The 22,663-nt window shown below is 38.2% G+C and overlaps 1 long non-coding RNA gene across 1 annotated transcript; it reads right to left on the reverse strand.

Moving 5' to 3' along the window:
* Positions 1-15,959: 15,959 nt before the first annotated feature.
* On the reverse strand, positions 15,960-21,448 carry LOC134332765 (uncharacterized). The gene is made up of 2 exons (XR_010015305.1): positions 21,373-21,448; positions 15,960-17,092 (listed from the first exon to the last, which is right to left on the reverse strand). It is a non-coding gene; the product is annotated as an uncharacterized LOC134332765 (long non-coding RNA).
* Between the last annotated feature and the right edge of the window lie 1,215 nt (positions 21,449-22,663).

Consider the following 22,663-nt stretch of genomic DNA (forward strand, 5'->3'; position numbering starts at 1 on the left):
AGTTGGTGTTCAGCGAACACGGCTCGCGTCCAAATCAGTACGCTTTAAAAAGCGAGCAGCGCTACACAACACACGGAGGGCGAGAATGGGCGGGGCTATGCAAATCAGCACTTTTTGTATCCAATCACAGCGAAGATGTTAAGTATAAAGGCGGTTACTGACGAAACCGGACATCGCATATGTATGCTAGCACAGCTGTGCTAAACAAAGGATTTGGCCAAATTACATGTTTACAACATTTATACACAGTTAATTTATATATATCAATAATAACTGTTAAAACATCTACTGATATTAAATAAATTCTATTTCTATTCTTTCTACCTGTACAAATGATTCCAGTGTCACTGCCTACCACACAATTCCAACATACAGTATAGCAAGATACACCCTCGTAGTTTGTAGAAATTTTTAAATAAAAATCATTTATTTTAATAAAATGCTGCTCCATTTTTCATTTACATTTCATTTTCATCAACTCATATATCCATGTTTAACTAGAAAACACTGGGCACTGTTGGAAAACTTGATGAAATCTTTTATTGAATGAATCCTTAAAATTAGTTATTGAAATATGATTATTTATTTAGAAAAGAAGTAAGGAGCCTCTGAGCTCTGGAGTGATCGATCACTGCAAGGTTCTCTCTGTCTGTCTCCGTCTATCTCTCTCTGGCCAAAAAGCAGCTTCCGACCCCTTTTAAGCTATACCCACCGAAGTCTTAGTAGTTACCTTATATGGCGATTTCTAGAACATTATATCTTTTTGGCAGATTTCAAAGTTAACTCAAGATGTTAGTTTGAATCTGCATACACTTCTTGTTTTAGGTATTTAGCATATTGTTTGTGTAAGTTCTATCTTCCGCTTTTATCGGCGTACGTGCGGATCAACATGTTCGTCCTAAGGCCTATTGATATTATGGACACGGGATGAAATCTTTTGTACCAAAATCCCTTCAGCACAAGGCAAGAATGCCCCAAATACACAAAGTCTTTTAGCTTTAGCCTTTAAAACTTAGCATGCCAGCTAATTATAAGCTATAAGTAAATATTCATAATTAAATTGACATAATTACATGATTTGTCATCTTATATATCATTAAACTACATTAATAAAGTCTCAGGCGTCGTAGCTGAACGTTTCCGAATACACAATAAAAAAATAACTTCATGTAATTTTTGCTGGTATATCAGCTATCCATATTAGCATTCACGTACAACAGTATAAAATTAATATATAATAAATGTATAATTACACATATACTACATTATTAACATTCATATAATTTAGTATAATAGAACTGTCAATACTTGTATATGAAAAATAAATGCAAATAGCATTATTGAATTAAGGTTTTTATTTGAAACAGTTATTTATGTACATTAACAAACTTTTTATTTGATTTTGCTGGTGGTTATAGTAAACATATATAGTATGATATGTAGAATCAGCTTCGGAATTATTGCCACCCTGGCACAAAGGTGGTCAAAATGTATTGAAAAATGTCTACGTTGTTAATTCGCTCAATCTATTAATATTAATGAGATTTCTCTCACTCGTAAGCTATTATCTACCCTGAACTGTTTTATCTAGGGTTATATCTTCATACATTTCTGTAGCTGACTGTACTTGCGGTTGTTTTTAATGAATATGTAATAATCGCTGTTCTGTTCCAGTGGAAACATCGTGTTGTTTACGTGACTTCATTTGTAGAACGTGAGTCAGGAACGAAAAGTGTAAAACTAATCATCGCTCACCAACACAGTTTATAAAATAATCGACCACCTCTGCTGCTCTCCATTACTCAAAAGGCCCAGCAGTTGACACTGCTTCTTAGAACAACCTTACAGGACTTGGGGTGGGTGTGTGGGGGTAATTAATATTTCCATGGGGTAGGAGAAAATTGTAATTCATGGTCATTACACAGCTTCAGAACTCTTAAAGGGAAAGTCCAGCATTTTACAAGCTAATTTCCATCCTATAGCATATATACAGTCGATAATAATAATAGTAATAATAATAATAAACATGCAATGTCTTAACTATGTAAATTGTCTAAATTAAAGTAAAATAATCTACCAAATTAAATTCAACAACATAAACCAAAATGTGTCAATATGTTTTGTAAATTATTTTTTATATAAAAGTTAATTTGGAGGTCGTTTAATCTATTGAAGAAAAAGTAAATACATTGACAGGGAAACACTGGGAGCAAATATAGGCAGCTTTTTAATATAAAGTCCAAAAATAAAAGGATTCGGAGTGTATTACAGTAATAATGCATCTGTAATACTTTAACAGTATAAATAAACATGTAAGTATAATTGTGAACTACTATAACTAGAACAAGTCACTTTTGGGAGTGCACACAACATGATTGATTTCCAGTCATTTTAAACATGCTGGACAATACAGATGCCTTAATGAATGACTATTGATTTAACTTACAAGTTGTTAAGCAGCTTACACTTCTGGTCATGATCAACCTATACAGCAGTTGGGCATCTCCCTTTAATTTGCATCTAACGACATCTATTGACATCTAATGTGCTTTTTAATAGTTTAATGCTAATGGTAAATAGTCAAATAAAGCACTAGTGAGCACAAACACATGAATGTAATGTTAATATATGAACACACTTTTGGACAGGTAATGTTGCACATCAGTTGGACTGCTGTAAGTTACCGTTTGTGCTGATCCTCACAGGAGAATGTTTTAAGAACAAGTCTTTGAAATCAGGGGACATGTTACCTAGAAGCTGAGTCATGTAAAATTTCAGCTTCCTTGATTCCACGGTCAGCGGAGCACTGCCGGCCCATGTACTGACCGCGGCCGGTGGGAATTGGATCCTCAGCAGCTCTGGACAGCAGGTCATCTGATACAGCAAGTCTCTTATTAAACCAGTCTGCTCTCAGGCCTCCTCACACTCGCCAGTGCCGATGGAGCTATACACTCCAGGGCCTGTGTATAACTTTTATGAAAGAGAGAACAGATAGAGAACATGAAGGAGAGGGTGCAAGTCTGGGCTTGGCTGGTTTATTGTTGAATACTAGCTCAGAAGAGTGCCTTTATTGTCATATATACTTTACATATACTGGTGTACAATTTTCTGGTTTAAAAGCTGGGGTCAGAGCATAGAGTCAGCCATAGCAAGTCGGTTCACCTTGAACAGACAGGGTTAGGGCCTTGCTTAAGGGCCCAACAGCGGCTAGTAGCAGAGGCTGGATTTGAACTGATAGTCATCTGATTGATAGCCTAAAGCTCTACCCACTAGGCTACCACTGTCAGGAAATGAACAAATACACACAGTGCAAAAAGGGGCGTAAGGGGTGAGAAGCAGGCCATATCATGATGCTTCCACCTTCATACTGTAATGTGGGTGAAGTGTTCTTTGGATCACACACGCAATCCTTTTTTCCATCAAACTGTTGTTTCTAAATTAGCAAAGAGGTCAAAAAGAATTGCTAAAGACGTCTAGCAAACAAAGAAAGAAAACACTCAAGGCCTGGTTTTACGTAGCACCAGTGAAGCTTTTGGTTAAACTCTAACTCTGCTAGATTACGGTAACTCAGCATGTTTCTACAAACATGCATTAACGTTATATTTGAAAGCTGTGCTGTTTAGAAACAGTGCATCATGTAGTGAAGAACTGAGGCTATGTGCTGAAACGTGATGATCAGTATCAGTGGCTTTGCTATGAGTCACGCTAGCTGTGGTGAGTAAGCCAGTGTTTAGGAGGGGCGAGTGGAGCATTTAAAGCAATTGGCAGGAAGTTTGTAGTCACTCTCTGTTTTTTGGGAACCACTCTGATCTGAGTATGCAAACAATGCAAACAGAACATTTTCGGGGAGAAATAAAACATTTTTAATAGCTGAGGCTGTCCTCTGTGTCATTCCCCAACTGCTGGCTACGTGGAACTGGATTCATGTCGCTGCCAAACTGCCGTGTGGGATTTGGGGTTACTGAGCTAAATGTTAGTGGTGATTCACTAGCTACCCAGCTGTATGTGTTTTCTGGTAAAACGCAGCAATTTGCCGGCAACACGTCAGCAGTTTCCTCATAAATCGCTTACGAAACAGAAGATTTCTGTCTACTGCTAATCCTGGAGATGCATATAAGGAAGAATTTAAATAAAGCTGCTGAAAAAGCTGCCAGAAATAAGAAGTCAGGCTGTAGCAAAACTGCCAAAAATGTATTTTTAAAGCAAGTGTAGTCAAAACTATCAAAATAAACTGCTCGAATCAGTATTTCTAAGTTTATTTTATTAAAAGGGGAACAGTTGTGCTGCTAGTAGTGTGGGTGCTGCACAGAAACATGGGTCCTGGGAACCAGGGTTCAATAGTCATGACTGTCTGTAAGACGATTTGCTCTGGGCATACTGATTTCTTCCCTCCTTAAATATGCAGAAGGTGTATTAACTATTGATTGGTACCCCCTCCAGGGTGTATATCTGCCTTGTACTCATTATTTTCAGGTGGCTAGTAAAAATAATAAAGGAATAGGTTAAAAATTGTATTATTTTACACTATTTATATAATTTAAAGCTGTCCACCTTCTCCTGACCACGTGCCGCTGTCCTAAATTGCTACTAATTTGTTAAAATTATAACTTTTAATGTTGTTGACTCTTTAAAATGGGATCCAAACAAAGGTCAACAACCTCTGGTATAACTTAATTTATTGTGTGTACACTTAAAAATATTAATTTTATTATATATTATTTACTATTATTGTAATATAGTTTCTTGTGGCCCTGACATTGATGAAGCAGTTAGTATGAATGTTAGTAATGAATAAATAAATATTATTATTATTACACAGGGTATGAATTACCAGTATGAATAGCACAGCATACTAATGTTAACAGATACAGGAAACATGTAATAAAGTTTGGCGAAACATAGTAACAACATTCCTAACTTATTCCATACTGTAACCTAGCTCAGTCTACAGGCATTAAATATATCAAGTTCAATACATTAGTCTAGCAGCTGAAACCAGAATATATTTAATTCAAGCGTTCAGTAAATTACACTATCTCACTACTTCTGCTGGGATCCAGGGTTTGAATCCCGAGTGATGTTATAAGCGGGTCAGGCGTCTACATACAGACATGATAGGCTGTGTCTGAGGGGGAGATGGCCGAGGCCCCAGAATGGACTGTCGTCCTGTCTGTGGTGTGTTACTGAAGAAACTGGACCAACCATGACCCCGACCAGGATAAAAAGGTTGTAAAACATGACGATGACATGAATCATTCAATTCCAGTAAATCATAATAATCGTCATGATCAGACCAGTAAGATCTGAACATGTTTACTGGTGCAGATAAGGATCAGTTCCATCAGGGTGGGTTTAATAGAAACCTACTGTTTATTGAAAGCACGGCAGTTTTGTTTCTCTGTGGAGTTTTTGTAAAGGATGTGAGCATGATTTGAATATGACAGGCGTGATAACAGATATTAAAATGTTCTGGGAAGTAATGAGGTAACAGGATCTTATTAGCTGTTTAATATTAACTGTGTCCTTTGTATCAAAACAGTTTGTGTGAGACAGGAACACATCCTCATGCTTCAAGTTTGGAGCAGCCGAATCAACCCCCACTTGCTTTTAGGAGGCTGGGGATAATGTAAATAGTGTTTTTTACACAGGTAGGACTTTGTATATGTTTTAATTCATTCCTAATTACATTAGTAGAAGTAAAAATAAAAGATGTTTCTTCACCTGCAGTCATTGTGATATTTACAGTATCTATGACGTAATTGTAAAGGATATAGGGTTTGCTCTTTTCTGCTGGGGGTGTTTGGACTTTATTGTGGTTTTCGAAGGCTCCCACGCTATGCCAGACATGCTTGTGCGGGTACCGCAGTGTAAACAAAGGCCCAGCAAACAAACACAAATATCCGGTCATACGGCCTACAGGCCGGAGAGGGGAGCAGGGCTACCCTGCTCTATTCATCAAAACAATAGGGTTTCCTGGCATGTTTGCTCTCTAAACATAACATTTTAAAGCATTCAGATAATCTGTGTGAAATAATACATAGTTTAGTGTGTTTAATGCAGAAGTAAATAATTAAAACGGTCAACACAATCAGAAATGAGAGGAGAATCAGACAGAGACTCAAGGTACAGTTTTGTATCACGCTTGTAATTCTCAGTGCCCAAACAACATTTAGCAGACGCTTTTATCCAAAGCGACTTACAGTACTGTAACAGTATACTGTCTAAGCAATTGAGGGTTAAGGGCCTTGCTCAGGGGTCCAACAGTGGCAACCTGGAAGTGGTGGGGCTTGAACCAGCGACCTTTTGATTACTAGTCCAGTCCCTAAACCAATAGGCTACAACTGCCAGACATGGCACACTTTTTACACCGAATGCCCTTTTTGACACCACCCTTATTTCTATTCGGGCTTGGGACCGGCACTGAGAGCGCACTGACAACTGCACCTTCCCAATGGCTAGGCTATTTCGGTCACCGCTCCCCCAAATTTAGCCAATTGTGTCCATTTAAATGGCCATTCAGCCGATACCACTGTCAAGATATGAACCCTGGATCTGCAGATCTCAGCAGTAGTCCAATAGCGGACTTTGCCTCTTCACCAACCAAGCGCCCACTTCTAAATTTGGTCATACTCACGAAAGATGAAGTTAGAACATTGGAAATCTTAAATAAAGGTGCAAAGGAATTAAGAAACAACATTTTTCAGTTCAAGAAAATTGTCAGAGACTTACATTTATATCCAAATCAGTCAATTTCATTCAGTCAGTCATTCAGTTGTTGAATTCAATCATTTAAAAATGATTCTCATGATGTATTAATCCATTTCTATGTATTAATAACATAAGACATCTAAAAACAAGACAGAAATCCAGCCAGGACAGGTCACATACAGTATATAAATACCAAAGAGATTAAATGGATTGGATATCATCTGTCCAAAATGTTTTAATTATTTAATATTGTTTTCTTCACTATGTTAAACGCATGTTTAATGCCAACAAAACGGCAAGTTAACAATAAATAATATTTTTCTCTCGTATTTTACCCTCCCTCAGTCGTTCTAACTCTTTTAATAGTCTAGTTCGAGTGACGTCCGAGGCGGTTCAGGCTTTTTAAAGAGCTCAGAAAGTGTGTGGCGCTGTGATAAAGTGTAAGAGAGGAAGCCGCTGAAGATGAGAAACAATCCAGTCAAGCAGAAGAGCCCTGAGACGGGTAATCTGAACGGCAGCTGGGTTCGGTTCCCACACCACACGCATACACAGATTACACACACACACACATACACACTCTGTCTCTCATTCTGCGTGGACATGCTCCAGGGCTTTTCAATGCATTTTTACCACATTAACCATCATCACCATCATCATCGTTCATGTGTAAGCTGCTGTAGAATGACTCAAGTAAATTAGTATCCTGTCACCAGCACCAGGGCTCAGCTTGAAAAATCGTTCATATGAGAATCATAGCTCACATCAAACCTCTATAAATCTCCCTGAGCCAAAGACCTGACATTACAGAACTGTTAGGTATAATGAGGAACAACTAAAAGGGTGCTACTGCTGCAGGACGAGCTCCAAAAGTCATGCTAGATGGTGTTGGGCCAGTGGTTTAACAAGTCTATTTACTGTAAAAGTGTTAAACAAACATGTGACATATACTGTAGTATACTTCACGTTGGGTGAAGTATTACTCAGATGAAGCGATTGGAGAAAATGAATGACTAAACAGTTTTAATTTATTTGTACAAAATAATTTAATACAATTAAAATAACTCTTCAGTCCTTGTTAGTGACATTGATTCTAGCATCACTCATTAAACCATTATAAAAAGTAAGGGGAAGGTAGAACGACAAGGGCAACAATCAACAAAGAACAACACACGCCAACCAATCCACCTACTTCATGTTTTTGGAGATTAGGGGAAAGTGAAGTTGTAGCCTAGTGGTTAAGGTACTGGACTTGTAATTGGAAAGTCACTGGTTTAAGCCTGACCACTGCCAGGTTGCCACTGTGGGCAGTGACAGTAAAATAAGTCATACTAAAGAACAGTCATGAGATTCCAACTTTCCTCCTTCCTGTTTTTCAGTTTCGCAACATGGTTAGTAAACTTCCAAATAGCTGATCTGCCTATCATGTGATCTTCCACACAATTAGAACCCCCCTTTCAGCTTCATGGGTAATAACCAGCTGCTGAATGTAAATGTGAATGTGTGTTGCTCTGTGATGGACTGGCATCCTCTCAAAAGTGTATTAATGTATTTTGTATTTATCCAAAGTGACTTACAGAACTGTAACAGTATACTGTCTAAGCAATTGAGGGTTAAGGGCCTTGCTCAAGGGCCCAACAGTGGCAACCTGGAAGTGGTGGGGCTTGAATCAGCGGCTTTTTGATTACTAGTCCAGTACCTTAACCACTAGGCTACAACTGCCAGACTTGGCACACTTTTTACACCGGATGCCCTTTTTGACGTCACCCTTATTTCTATCCGGGCTTGGGACCGGCAATGAGAGTGCACTGACAACTGCTCCTTCCATTGACTAGGCTATTTCGGCCACAGACCCACCAAATTTAGCCAATCGTGTCAATTCAAATGGCCATCCAGCCGATAGAACCGCTGAGATTGAAACCCTGGATCTGCAGATCTCAGCAGTATTACAAGTCCAGTTTTCACTTTTTTCCAGTGTTTCTGTGGGTGCCGAACACAGGAAGAAGTAGTTACTCTAAATGAAATAATGGATAGTGGAATTATTCATTTATTTTTTGTTTATATTGTTTTATCCTGGTCAGGGTTGCAATGAAACATCTCAGACAGGTCACCAGTCAATAATGGCAAACATCCAAGCACCCCCCCTGAACACACATAATTAATTGTCCCATGTAGACACTGGAAGAACATGCACACTGTGCCACCAATAACAGAATTACTGTTGCTTCTAATAAAATGTAGTAACAAATTACATTTCATCTGTTCTTGAAACCCACAAAAATGGCTAATAAAAATAAATATAAAAAATCAGAACTGAAACTGCTTATAAAATTCCCTCGCTGTTGCAAGTTTGACCAAACAAACCACATCCAACCTTTTAATTATTAAAGACTTAGTTTTGGTAAAGAAGAAAAAACAACAGCATGCTAAATTTAACTCCAAAGGCATGTCGGTGAGCAAAGCTCGGCGTTCCTCCTGGCTTTCATTATGTCGAAATAAGTTCCTCAACAAAGAAGCCCAAAGACGGAGCTTTGAAATAAAGTCAGCCGTGGCTTCTCTACATGAAAGTCTGAGAGCTGCCTAACATCAGATCTGCACCCCTAACTCGGCCTTTATGGGTTAGAGTTGATTTGAAAAAGCTGTGTACGGGATGAAAGCCGAGGTCTTTGACTTCAAGAGGGGTCAAGATTAGTTTAAAGTGCCAGTGATTGTGTGTTCTTAATTAACCTGAGGGGGGGAAACGGCATCAAAACAAAGGAGTTTTGATTCAGAGCTGTCGAAACTATAAATGAATTTGGGTGGATTAGCATGTGTATTAGGCCATACTATGAGCGCTGTGCTATATTTTTGCTTTATTTTATTGTCAAAGGTGGCGTTAAGTGAGAAATAAATGCTCATTTGCTGTGAAGATGGACGTATTTGCTTTGCATGTGGTAGCCACCATAAAAACATGCTTTTTAATTTACACTTAATTTACACATAAAAGTATAAGCAAACGTAATAAAACATTAGAAATAAGCTCACTCTTATGTGCCAACACCACCAGACAGACCTAAGTTTAAGTCTCAGTCCCACCATGCAGATTGGATGGGGTTCAAGAGACAACATTTGCTGCGTCTAAAAGAAGAACGGGGATTCCACTTGCTGTTTCAAACCCTGGGCCACATTATATTGTTGTGTTTACTTTGTTTTGATGCATTGTTTGTGTTGCCTGGGTTGCAGTAAAAATCACAGACAAAAGGTTAGTTGTTTGTCATAAAATGACAAAAAGGGAGGAATTAATACATGATTGATTACTACTTAGAAAATGTAGATGTGCTTAGGGCATTTTTGCCAGTAGTCATGTTCAAGGAATACTGCTACTGGATGTGTGCATGATAAGAAGTGATTCGATTGCATTGTATGATGTCTAAAACCCAGTTCTAGCTTATTTAAACCAGTTCCTATGTTAACTGTGGAATCTTCAACCATCCTACAATGTCACCAACAATATATGTAAGGATGTTTGTTATTATTATTTTTATTGGATCCACGGAGCCTCAGTGTGAGACTCGGTCGGTGCATTCCTTCTCTGCAGACAAGATTTTCTACTCATAATCCAGTCTTTTATTAGGGGTTTTTCCACCACTAGTGAAAGGTGGACAAAAACAGAATGCATAAGGTAAACTTCCATAAACTGGTGATTTGTTCCATTATATTTAGAAGAAATCACCATAAGGGTGTTGTGCAACAACTGAGTACACATGGGAATTGAGTTTAATCAATATTGTAATACATTATTGGGGTTATTTTTTTAACAATGTGGTCAAATCTGCAGTCAAGCACTTCAGTCTTCAAATGGCAAAACAGAAAAGCAACCATGAGCGTGAGAACCCGTGAGAATACAGTGACATTAAAAGAGGTTTAGAAAGGCCAACACACACTGAGAGACCTCGCACGCTCAGCAAATGCAAGAATTGAATCATTGTTTATTTTTCTCTCTCAGAAATAGCAGTTATACTTGATTATGCCGTTATCCAGTCAATACACACTCTGTATGAAGGAATGTTTCAAATGGAAGTACAGAAAGCCAGCATTGTGCAGAATATCAGTGATAGTGCAAAGCGCTCGTTCTGTGAGCTGATGTAAGCTGTATTTTAGATTTACCCATTCAAGGCCAGCATAAAAAAAACCAGAATACAGAAGCATCCGGTCATGACGTCTGTGGAAACAGAAGCCGTGCTTTCTCTCCTTAACAGGGCAGCAGGTGCACAGGCATCAGCCACAGGAAAAGAAATCTCCCGAATCTTCCTGTATTCTAATCACACAGCAGTACAAGCCATTTCCAGACTTCGGGCTGCGCGGGCGAGACGGGGGGCGAACATAATCACATGGAATGATGCATTGTTCTGTAAGGCAAAGAGGAAGGGGGTCAGACAGAGGGGGTGGCTGTGGCACGGAAAAGTTTGGATAGTTGAAAGCCTGGTCGGATCTGGAGGAATACTGTCCGCGGGATGAGAGCTGGAACACAGATTTAAAAAACATTACACATCAAAACTAACATATACACATATACATATTGTTTGTATTTAAAAATGCACTTTAATTTTTAACTGTCTGTGGGACGAGAGTTGGAACGCAGATTTAAAATAACATTAGACTTCAAACCTGGTGAAGTTACCCACAGGTTTTGTGTGTTCTGTATACGGATATGTTTGAGAGAAAAAGACACATAACAAGGACAAAACCTTATTCTAACTACAAAGCATGGTGGAGGAAGCATCACAGTTTTCAATCATTAAGGTTTACCTGGTAAACATACACCGATCAGACATAACATTATGACCATCTTCCCCCTTTTGCTGCCAAAACAGCCCCGACCTGTCAAGGCATGAGCTACAGTAGCTCGTCTGTTTGATTGGACCACACGGACCAGCCTTCACTCCCCACGTGTATCAATGAGCCTTGGCCCCCCATGACCCTGTCGCCGGTTTACCACTGTTCCTTCCTTGGACCACTTTTGATAGATACTGACCACTGCAGACCGGGCACACCCCACAAGAGCTGCAGTTTTGAAGATGTTCATCACAATTTGGCCCTCGTCAAACTCGCTCAGATCCTCACGCTCGCCCATTTTTCCTGCTTCTAACATCAACTTTGAGGATAAAATGTTCACTCGCTGCCTAATATATCCCCCCCACTAACAGGTGCCGTGATGAAGAGATAATCAGTGTTATTCACTTATAATGTTATGCCTGATCGGTGTATATAACATACATAAACTCATTGGAGTTAACTGAATAATTCTGTTAGGTATTTAAAAATGCACTTTAATTTTTAACTGTCCGTGGGACGAGAGTTGGAACGCAGATTTAAAATAACATTAGACTTCAAACCTGGTGAAGTTACCCACAGGTTTTATGTGTTCTGTATACGGATATGTTTGAGAAAAAAAGACACATAACAAGGACAAAACCTTATTCTAACTACAAAGCATGGTGGAGGAAGCATCACAGTTTTCAATCTTTAAGATTTATCAAGTAAACATACATCGATCAGACATAACATTATGACCATCTTCCTAATGTTGTGTCGGTCTCCCTTTTGATGCCAAAACAGCCCCAGTGTGTGTGTGTGTGTGTGTGTGTGTGTGTGTGTGTGTGTGTGTGTGTGTGTGTTTATCCGTAACTTTATCCGTCTTTGTTTAGTGTTATTTCATTGATTTGGGGTTTAAACTAGAAATGAAACATGACTACAAAACCTTTGGTATCTCCAACATGACCAAGATAAGGCCACAATAAAACAAAATCCAGGCTGATATGGGGCCAAGATAGGGTAGTTTGACCATACTGAAAATAAAGCAGTAATCTAGATTAATCCAAAGGTTAAAACTTTATATTAGTTATTTTATTTACAGCATTTCTGCGTTACTGTGAAGTGGAGGGACTCCGGGTGTTTGGTTTGGACTTGAATGATTTCTTCATGCCTGTCAGGTCACCTTAACACACTCGTTCTTTCTATTTTTCTCTCTTTCGCTACGCCTACACTCCACCACGCATTCTGCACAAGTTTCCAAAAGGAGCCAAATGTTTCCTCACTTATGTGAAATAATAGAGGAAATCTATACAGCTCTTAAATTTTTTCACCATTGTTATCCATCACAAAGTCAACTTCACATCTTCGCCCCTGGATGACACTCTGCTATGAACTCTACACTTGGACGCTTTTAAAGTGGCACCAGACCAGACATGCCGTGTATTTCCACTGCAGGAAACAGAATGACTGACAATTTGTCTAAATATATCCTTGAACCTTGCTCTGTGTTTTGCTCTCTATGGATTTCCTCATTGCTACTCTATCAGATCCCAACAATCCACTGTGATCCACTGTTTACTGTTTAACAAGTGTGTTCTTTTATAATGACTATATACACCGATCAGCCATAACATTAAAACCACTTCCTTGTTTCTATCAGCTCCACTTACCATATAGAAGCACTTTGTAGTTCTACAATTACTGACTGTAGTCCATCTGTTTCTCTACATACATTTTTAACCTGCTTTCACCCTGTTCTTCAATGGTCAGGACCCCCACAGGACCACCAGGTATTATTAAGGTGGTGGATCATTCTCAGCACTAAAGTGACACTGATATGGTGGTGGTGTGTTAGTGTGTGTTGTGCTGGTATGAGTGGATCAGACACGGCAGCGCTGCTGGAGTTTTTAAATACTGTGTCCACTCACTGTCCACTCTATTAGACACTCCTACCTAGTTGGTCCACCTTGTAGATGTAAAGTCAGAGACGATCGCTCATCTATTGCTGCTGTTTGAGTCGGTCATCTTCTAGACCTTCATCAGTGGTCACAGGACGCTACCCACGGGGCTCTATTGGCTGGATGTATTTGGTTGGTGGACTATTCTCAGTCCAGCAGTGACAGTGAGGTGTTTAAAAACTCCAGCAGCGCCGCTGTGTCTGAGCCACTCATACCAGCACAACACACACTAACACACCACCACCATGTCAGTGTCACTGCAGTGCTGAGAATGATCCAGCACCTAAATAATCCCTGCTCTGTGGTGGTCCTGTGGGGGTCCTGACCATTGAAGAACAGCATGAAAGGGGGCTAACAAAGCATGCAGAGAAACAGATGCACTACAGTCAGTAATTGACGAACTATAAGGTGCTTCTATATGGTAAGTGGAGCTGATGAAATGGACAGTGAGAGTAGAAACAAGGAGGTGGTTTTAATGTTATGGCTGATCGGGGTATAGTTCAATTCAAGTTTAATCAGACCCCAGATTATAGTATAAGAGTATTATTGAACACTGATATGTACTGATAAATGTTTGTTATTACAGGAATTGACTATATTATTCTCCCTTCACATCCTTGTAGGCCTGGACTTCAGAATGCCAGATAATAATGAATAATGAATATTATTTTTTAATATATTTGTATGCAAGTATTGGTGCAAAAGCCCTAGAAATGAAGCATGGACAGTAACAGTGGGGCTGAAGGTAATAATAGGAAATGAAACCCTAGAGGAGTGGGCTGGTTACGGTTACACTTTATTGATCCTTAAAAAGGAAGTTTAAGATCAGCCTCCCACACTGAAATCATATCAGAGAGCTCTGCAAGTGAGATTAATGACTTTAGTGGAAGCAATAGCGCTGTGGCAGATTCTGCACAGACTGCGTTCATCATGTTAAAAAGCCATCTGTAAAAGAGGTCAGTGACATAATGGGCATTTCAGGGTCCGAGTCCATTATTTTCTTTTTAAATAATTGAATAAATGCACCCCATACAGTGTGGAAGAATAATATATAATATCATCAAGCATCAGGTGGTGAGACTATAAAAGTCATTTAGTAATTTACAGTTTTAAAGTCAATTGTTTGATATGATTTCATGACTGAAACCTCTAGGTCTGGAGGGTTTAACCTGCAACTCGTTGGCCGTTTACAGCACACGATACATGGAGTTGTGACCCACACTTTAATTCTCCTGTACATTAAACAAATATGTATATAAATAATGTGTTATAAATGTGTACAAGTGTATTATGGGTGTCAGTGACAATTTAACAGTTCTGTACACAGATGAAGATGTTAGCTGGCATGCTAACAGGTTGTGTCGCTTCAGCCCACTGGTTCGAATAGCCTGATGGTAACTCTATTACCTTAATAAGCTAAAACTGTGGCGATGGCAGGGACAGTCGATCACGTGGACGCTGTCTGACCGGAGCATCTTGTTCGATGTCCGTTAGAATCCACGTTACTTATACTTAAGTTTTGACACAGACCCTGTATCTATGAATTTACTGATATCTGAATTAAATAAATGAAGAAATGAAACCATAAATTGAACTGAACCGAACGTGAACTTTTACACAGATAGAATTCTCTCCTAGACTGCTGCAGAGCTGAAGGTAGACTCGACGACTCCCAGTAACATGTAGATGTGAAGATGTGAATCAAGTGACGTGTAATGGATAAAAAATATTATTATTTTATTTGTACTAAGGTATAAAAAATAACAGCAACTCCTGCAGTCTGGTCAGGGTGCCAGTGCAAATGGTGGAGAAATACATAGAGAGTAGTGTGACCCTCCGCTGGAAGATGTGCATAGGACAGGTGGTCGTGACGAAATGACAAAATTAGGAACTTTTACACAGATAGAATTCTCTCCTAGACTGCTGCAGAGCTGAAAGTAGACTCGACGACTCCCAGTAACATGTAGATATTGATGCCAGACCTCACACACACACACACACACACACTCACAGAGAGAGAGAACAGAGAGCACACACACACCCAAGTTCAGGTTTACAACAGATGACCCCTGACCCCATGCAAAGATGAAAGCTGATCTGTGACACGGAGCAGTGACTGGTACTAAGAGAAAGCCGGGGAGGAAGAAGAATGAAAGAATGAAGAAGAATATGGGTTGATAAGTGTAATGTGATCAGATATCAGTGTTCACTCACACTCACACACACACACACACACACACACAGTTAGAGGTCATGTCGAGCAGCCAGATCACCTCCTGCATGTTTTTGGGATGTAATAAGACTGCAGTGATCTGTGGGTTCAGTATGTATCTGTGTTGGAATGTGATCTCTCTCACCTCAACACTAATGCCGTCTATCCTGCACCCAAGAAATTTGGATTAAAGGACTCAGATTGAATTAATTTACAGAATTAAACGACTTTCTCCCTCAGTTACAGTTCAGTAGTTAATCATTTAATTAAGCAGAACATGAACACATTGCTTTTAATTCTAATTAGTGTATTACGTTTATTAGTGCATAATACTTATTCAGAGATATAATGGCTTATTAAGCTGCTCTAACATTCATTCATTTATTGTCTGTTTTAGAGCCGCTTCATCCTCTTCAGGGTCGCGGTGGGTATGATTCATTCGGACAGTCCATCACAGGGCAAACACACGCACACACGCACACACGCGCGCGCGCACACATACTGGTAATTATGGTATATGAGGACACCTGACTCAGTACCTACTTTATGGGGACACCACTTTCCACATATGCTATCAATGTGCAAGTAACTCCCAAAAATGTATTTAAACCTGCTAAAGATACATCCAAATTAGAATCACCTTTTTATTTTAAAATCATGGAAATATCATATACCTGACATTTTACAGCCTTAGAGAGACATGACCTGAAGAGTGTTTAAAAGGACACGCATGGTTTATCAGCACACACCACATACACAAACACAAACATGAGCAGATACTGTCTTAAGAGGACAAACAAAGGCATAAAAGGACACATAATCTGCCTGTCTTTTCAATCTAATGTAACCAATATTTTAAAGACAGCTTTGTTTTTGCCAATCTGTCATCAATATATAAATATACAGTGCCATCAGAAAGTATTCACACCCCTTCACTTTTCCCACATTTTGTTACGTTACAGACATATTCGAAATCCGATTTGAGTTTAGTTTTCTTTTTAAAAAATCTACACGAAATAACCCATAATGACAAAGAGAAAACATGTTTTCAGACATTTTTGTAAATCTTTTAAAAATGTAAACATTTAAACATAATAGGTACATAAGTATTCACACCCTTTGATATGGAACTCAAAACCATCAAAAGGGATTTTTGTGAGGAGACTATTGGAAGTAGTTTTCAACAGCAACAACTATCTTAAAAACAGTATCTAAGACACTTTTTAAACAAAAAAATTTGCCCTTCTAAAATGGGAAATTCTGCTTTCTTGCATTTCTCGCACTCCAATTTTGAAGCCAAACGACCCTTTGTGGTTTGAAAACGACCGATATTTGAAATGCCTCATTACAGCAAGGACCTCCTTTGTTGTCCATGGCCTCCGAACTACTTTCCTTGTTGTCACTGTAGTATCAGGTACACCATCTACCAATGAAAAAGCCAAAAAGTCAAACAGAATATAGAATCCACAGACACCTGTAACACCCATTTCTTGTATTAAAAGCTGGTTCAATACTTGAACCAAATAACATTATTCTATAGCTTTAGTTATTCCATAACTAAAATAAACTGTTAGCTACTGTGTAGACAAGTTCAAAAATATGGCAAATAACATCCTGGTCATCAGGTTAAAAATTCGCCAATCACACTAGAGAAACAGTAAAATCCACTTTCAAAATCACCAAAACTAATGTTTTCAGTTGTTCTTAAGTGCTGATGAACATGCCCTTATACCTTTTACAGTCTCCAATTAAGAACCCCTAAAAAAAACCTGCTAGGTCTATGAAAAATCAAATATAAATCATGCATAATAAAGTGGCATGTGGATAACAAATAATGGTGATAAATCATGTGGATGTATGTATCTATATTGTAGGTGTTACAAGTACTGTAATGATCACTGTATTAGTACAAAAGTCAACACAGTATCCTGAAATACAAAATCAGCAAACCTTATGAAGCAGCTTTAAGTCAGGTATACAAAAACACACAAATGCCTTGGTCGAGCACAGAATACGACACAACGCTCAACCTATCTAATTAGGAACAGATTTTAAAAAATCTAATATTTATTTACTGGGATGTCTAACTCCAGATGGTCATGACACAAGACACTTTGAGAAGCAAATGCAATAATCATTTGATCCATCCCCTTATTTATGAAGAGCAAAAAAGTACAAAATAAAATGTACACAGAACATCGACACTGTTGTAAAAAAATATAAATTAGAAGTAATCCTAAATAAAACCAAGTAACGATCACTGACTATCTACAAATACACTCTGAACAATCCCACATCCAGCTCTTACAAACCCAATCATGTCCTCACAAACCAGCCATCAGTCACGTTCACTCATACACAAACTACTTGGCTGATTCAGACAACTACACAACACAATTATACACAATGCTGAGCTTCAGAGTGTATTTGTAGATAAAGTTAGTGATCGTTACTTCTAATTGATATTTCTGCAACAGTCATGTTGGTGTACTCTACAACAATTGTGTTATCTCCTTCTAACTAGATAAACAATGACCCTGCGTTTGCTTCAAGTAACGCAACAATTCAAGACCATCTTGAATCAGACACCCCGATAAATAAATATTTCACTCATTGCAGTCTATTCATAATTAGATCAGCTCAACATTGTGGCAGTTATGAGGGATGTGTGTTTGTATACCTGACTTGAGACTGCTTTATAAGAACACAGTTTGGTTTGTGAGGACTTGGTACAAAAGTCAGCACAGTTTCCTGAAGCACAGAAACAGTGATCATTACAGTACTTGTAACACTTTGAGGAGTGATTTAGATGTCATTTCATATTTGTATTCATTATGTTTAAATTGTGCTCTGTACGATCTATGTACAGTCAGTAGGCTAAGTAGTTTGTGTATGAGTAGACGTGACACATGGCTGGTTTGTGAGGACATGATTGGGTTTGTAAGGACTGAACACGACTTTGTTTATAGTGTATTTGTAGATAAAGTTAGTGACCATTAACGTTTTGCATGGTTTCATTAAGGATTACTTCCTACTGGTCTATAAGAGCAGGGATTGGTTTATAAGGGTTACCACAACATAACTATTTTCTGTAGTTGTCTGAATCAGCCAAGTAGTTGTGTATGAGTGGACGTGACTCATGTCATGTTCTCACAAACCAGCCATTTGTCATGTGTACTCATACACAAACTACTTATAAAGCAGTCTTAAGTCAGGTATACAAACACATATCCCTCATAACTGCCCAAGTCAAGTACAGAATAGGACCACACACAATGTTGAGCTGATCTAATTATGAATAGACTGCAATGGGTGAAATATTTATTTACCAGGATGTCTGATTCAAGATGGTCTTGAATTGTTACGTTACTTGAAGCAAACACAAGGTCATCGTTTATCTAGTGAGAAAAAGGAGATAACACAATTGTTGTAGAGTACACCAACATGACTGTTGCAGAAATATCAGCTAGAAGTAATCCTAAATAAAACCAAGTAACGATCACCGACTATCTACAAATACACTCAATCCCACATCCAGCTCTTACAAACCCAATCATGTCCTCACAAACCAGCCATCAGTCACGTTCACTCATACACAAACTACTTGGCTGATTCAGACAACTACACAACACAATTATTATTAAGTTAAATAACTTTTAGCTCATTAGGTGAGCTGCTAGATGTCTCTGTTGCACTAAGAGTTACATGTAAATGCGGATTAAAGAGCTTTTCAGAGAACAATGTTACAAGAGGCTTTTCTAATGGCATCTACAGAGATAAACAACAAAACATATTTGTTGAATACGTAAAAGAGTTAAATTTACATTAACCCTAACATGCATTATTTAAACCTACAGTCAGTATTTATTGATAAACCAAGGCATATAATTATGTATTTGCTCTGTCTGAGTGAAATATGGAATTTAAAATCAAATCCTCCATGTTCTTGAAATGGATGTTTGTCTATTTGTAGAGCACACCACAACTGATTTATACCCAGTTCTTAAATACTGACAAAATGTAATTATACCTCTTCAGGTTCCCCATTAACCCCTTATAAACCAATCCCTGCTCTTACAAACCAGTAGGAAGTAATCCTTAATGAAACCATGCAAAACGTTAATGGTCACTAACTTGATCTACAAATACACTATAAACAAAGTCGTGTTCAGTCCTTACAAACCCAATCATGTCCTCACAAACCAGCCATGTGTCACGTCTACTCATACACAAACTACTTAGCCTACTGACTGTACATAGATCGTACAGAGCACAATTTAAACATAATGAATACAAATATGAAATGACATCTAAATCACTCCTCAAAGTGTTACAAGTACTGTAATGATCACTGTTTCTGTGCTTCAGGAAACTGTGCTGACTTTTGTACCAAGTCCTCACAAACCAAACTGTGTTCTTATAAAGCAGTCTCAAGTCAGGTATACAAACACACATCCCTCATAACTGCCACAATGTTGAGCTGATCTAATTATGAATAGACTGCAATGAGTGAAATATTTATTTATCGGGATGTCTGATTCAAGATGGTCTTGAATTGTTACGTTTCTTGAAGGATCCATCATCATCAGTGGCATCAATGCTGTTGAAAACAAAAGAATTAGTAGTAGTTAAAAAAAAAAATTTAATCAATTAATTTTTCCAACCTTAAAACTACAAATGATCTAACCTTCACACTTTCTGTGAAAGCAAGAAACAGAACTTTTATAAACCTACATTGAAAAAAATCTGAGTGCTCACCAAACAATTTCTCTATTGTGTTTGAAATCTTGTTCCCCAAAAGAGTTAGCATCTTTTCCTGTGATTAGCCGTCCTTTGTACTGTAAAATAAAACTTCCTTTCTCGATATTTACTTTTGCAAATATGCTACGACCTGAAAGAGGTCAGCAAAAAATAAATAAAATTAAAATTAGGTGACATTTCCTCAAGCAGATATTCTGACAATACTACTCTTACCTCATTCTGTTGTTAGTTACTTGACTTTTGCATAAAAAGCTAACCATCTTTATCTTAATTCCTAAATCCTTTTAAGAACCCTTTTGAAATCAACTGGCCAAATATAATTTAAAGAGAAAGGTTTTGTACTGTTATTTACTACTTGTTTAATAGGATTTTAATGTCATGTTTTACACTTGGGTTACATTCATGACAGAAACAGTAGTTACTCATTACACAAGATTCATCAGTTCAAAAGTTATATATAGTACAGTTCACAATATTTATATATATATGTATATTGTCTCTAATTCCCCTCATTTGCATGTCTTTGGACTGTGGGAGGAAATCCAAGCGGACACGGGGAGAACATGCAAACTCCACACAGTAATAAGATAATATATAAAATTATATATATAATGTATGTAATATGTATGTATTTTTCCTTAAAAAGGGGCTATTCTAAGAAAGAAAGTTGTTTTCTAACGTCTCACCTGCCATGTAATGTGAATTACACATATAGTGTCTGGCCCTTTAAGAATGTTAAGTGCACTATAGGGGCATATGGAGCGAGTGTGTAGGGAAGAGATCTGAAATGGCACAGTGTCCGCCTGTGTTTCTGTTCTGTTAATCAGCGCTCTGCTTCATGTACTTTTAAGAAACGCAAATCACCACATTTCAAACTAATTAATGTGTATTATTTTTACAAATAGGTGTTTTTAGAGGATATATTGAAGATAAAATACATACCAGGTGAAGGAATATGAGGAGATTCACCTCCTGAGAAACTCCTCTGGAGCTCCGCTGTATGTGTGTAGGCTCCTCCGGGCGCGCGGCTGTGTGTATATTTTGGCGGGAGTGTGTATCCAGCTGACGCTCTAACTCACGATTTTGTCGATACACAAGCGCTTACACAAAACCGGTCTGAGGTTTACCGGGACCGTTCTTAAATAAACCAGTAACCATGGAACCGTTTATCATTTATAATATCTAACTACTGTAGTAGTTGTGTCTCTGAACTACCTACAGATCCAGTCTACTTTTATAAAGTGAAAATCATTATAGGCTTAAAAAAAACAGGATTAAACATGCAGGATTTACAGGGACACCAAAAGTGTCCTTATAAACCCAGAGTCCCCATAATGCTGGTATGTATTCAGGAATATTGTCCCCATAAGTCATACATACCAACACACACACACACACACACACACACACACACATAATAATTTAATGCATTTTTATCATGTCTTCACTACTGCCATCTATGGGCCATATAAGAATTGCACCAGCTGAATGTTAATAAACCTCAGCATGAACAGCATTAACATAATTTTCTCTTCCAATTACAGTTTAGTAGTTAAATTGTTTAATAAGCATTAGCATATTTTCCATATTAGGATTGATGTACTAAATGCACCATTGTATAATAATTACTACAATTTAATGGATTACTAATCTGTCTGATGGCTTAGTAGCACTGCCGCCTTACAGCAAGAAGGTCCTGGTTTCGATCCCCAGGCGGGGCGGTCCGGGTCCTTTTTGTTTGCATGTTCTCCCTGTGTCTGCATGGGTTTCCTCCGGAAGCTCCGGTTGCCTCCCACAGTCCAAAAACATGCAGCCAGGTTAACTGAAGACACTGAATTGCCCTATAAGTGAACGGGTGTGTGTGTGTGTGTGTGTGTGTGTGTCTGCCCTGTGATGGACTGACCCCGTCCAAGGTGTTACTGTGTGCCTTGCGCCCATTGAAAACCTGGGATAGGCTCCAGCACCCATGAATGAATGAATAATCTGTCTGAATACTCAAGTGCATTGTCATACAAAAAAACTTCAAAAGGGTGTAACTTTATATGATGAGTAAGTGTTTCAGTGTTACTTTTTTTAGCAGTGTAAATCGTTTCCCTTTAAGATAATGTGTATAATGTATATTTCTTATTAATATTTTGTGGTACTTTTTGTTCACCCAAGCCTTACTTTAAACATTTACATTACAGATCTGTAGAATACAGTACACATGTGTAGGTAATGGATAAGCCATATC

The sequence above is a fragment of the Trichomycterus rosablanca genome, chromosome 18 (assembly GCF_030014385.1).
Source record: "Trichomycterus rosablanca isolate fTriRos1 chromosome 18, fTriRos1.hap1, whole genome shotgun sequence".
NCBI lineage: Eukaryota > Metazoa > Chordata > Actinopteri > Siluriformes > Trichomycteridae > Trichomycterus > Trichomycterus rosablanca.